This window comes from Cebus imitator, unplaced genomic scaffold, assembly GCF_001604975.1.
Source record: "Cebus imitator isolate Cc_AM_T3 unplaced genomic scaffold, Cebus_imitator-1.0 Scaffold772, whole genome shotgun sequence".
In the NCBI taxonomy this organism is placed as follows: Eukaryota; Metazoa; Chordata; class Mammalia; order Primates; family Cebidae; genus Cebus; species Cebus imitator.
Window position 1 is genome coordinate 2,952 of NW_016108087.1, and position 2,336 is coordinate 5,287.

The window sequence follows — 2,336 nt, forward strand, 5'->3', positions numbered from 1 at the left end:
AAAAAAAAAAAAAAAAAAAAACCTGTGGCACATATACATCATGAAATACTATGCAGTAGTGAAAAAGTGTTACTTTAAGTCCTTTGTAGAAACATGGATGAATCTGGAAATCAGAATTCTCAGCAAACTGACACAGAACAGAAAATCAGACACCAGATATTCTCATTTATAGGTGGTTTTTGCACAGTGAGAACACATGGACATAGGGAGGGGAGCATCACAGAAGAGGATCATTTGGGGGCATAAGGGAGGGACAAGTGGGGGTGCAGAGGTTAAGGAGAGTTAACATGGTTAGATATACTAGATATAGGTGAAGGAGGATGAAGGCAGAAAACCACCTGGCCATGTATGTACCTATGCAACAATGCTGTACATTGGCACATGTACCCCAGAACCTAAAGTACAATAGTAATAAAAACTTTAAAAAAATTCCCTTAAAATATGCTCAGCTTAGTTAAAATGGATGTCCAAGCTATTTGTATATTCCAAATTTCTTCATGACTTTGTCATTATAAGTCTTGTTACATAGAAGATTTCTTTCCTTTTTTTTTTTTTTTTGTCATTTTACTAAGTTACTTTTTCCAGTCTATCTTGACACTTTTAGTGCATGCATAAAAAACCCTAAAATAACTTCTTGTGGCCTGAGACACCTTGGGAAAATCAAAATAATACTACACGTTATGTTTTTGAAAATGATGCTACCGATTATGTTTTGAAAAACGCTGTTTTCCACAAAAAAACCCTTGAATTAGGGGTGAGTAGTTCATCTAAAAACCTTTTCTTTGTCTTCTGGCAATCCTTGTTTATTAGGCCATAGAAAGTGTATTTCTAGCCCTGTTCTTATAAAGCTTCAACAGGAGATAGATAATATAATTGGAAAATTAGGAAACAATATATCTAATAAACACTGGATTGGATCTTCTGTTTTTCTGTATGTTTATACATCTGTTATGTGTGTGATGACCATTTTCTTAAAAAGTTCTAATTAATTGGCTTAAAGAAGGATAAATGCTTTGATCAGTATTTTTTAAAGGAAAAATAAAGGCGGTGGTACCTTTCAGATATTGTGACTATAATTTTTCAGAAATAAAAAACACCTTAGTATTTATTGATAAAGTACAGATTTCTTCAGATGTAAATAGTCCAAATTATGCACGTCAGATACTAATGCTGCTAAATGTTTTAAGGTTGTAAACTGATTCTTTGCACTTTAAGAATTGTTTAACTTGCCTGTTTCACAATTGGTAAGGACTGGTGACATATGGAAGTAACTACACTCCTAACAATCCTAAAAAAGAGTCAAATTTTACCTACACTTACTATATACTTAAAACTACTCAACATGTTATACATTCAAGTTAAGAATTGATAATAATTCCTATTATAATATTTAATGAAAACTGCTAAAAAATGTACAAGCAATATATGTAACAATAGTAAAATGTGTTTTTGATAAAATATTATAAAAATACATAAAAATGTACATTTTGCCTAGAAATATGTTGTGATCTTAAGTTAGGTAAAATAAAACAAAAGTTTTAAGTGAATTGTAGATATTAATATTGCAAAAGAAATTATATGTCTGAACATACTGACTATATTAAAAATATATTATATATTTATTCTGTAAATTTCCATTAAAATAAAAAGCATAACAAATCTTGAGATGATAATATATTCAGTTTAAGAAAAAATGTAATTAAAAAAATTACATTTTTTTTAATCTTTACATTCCAGGGTACACGTGCAGGATGTGCAGGTTTTTTACATAGGTATACATGTGCTAATTTGGTTTGTTGCACCTATAAACCTGTTATATAGGCCTTAAGCCCAGCACTCTTTAGGTATTTGTCCTCATGCTCTCCTTCCACTTATCCTCCACCCTCAGAGGTCTCAGGCTGTGATGCTAACTGACACTTCAAAGCCAGGTTGAAGGGAGATAGGAGCAGGATTTTACCTCTTTTCTTTGTGTAATAACTCAGCTAAAAAAAAAAAAAAAAAAAGGCAAAAAGTAATGCAAATTCCAAAAACCAGAATGCATCTTTTCCTTAAAATAAGCACAACTCTGCTCCAGCAAGGACACAAAACTGAATGAATAAAGAAATTGAGGCCTTGGGAGAAGTAGGATTCAGAAAGTAGGTAGTAAGAAACTCCTCTACACTAAATAAATATGTTCTAACACAATGCAAGGAAACTAAGAACCTCGCTTGGAGGTTATCAGAAATGCTAACTAGAATAACCAGTTTAGAATGGAATATAAATGACCTAGTGGAGTTGAAACACATAGCATCAGAACTTCATGAAACATACACAAGTATCTATAGCTGAATCAAGCA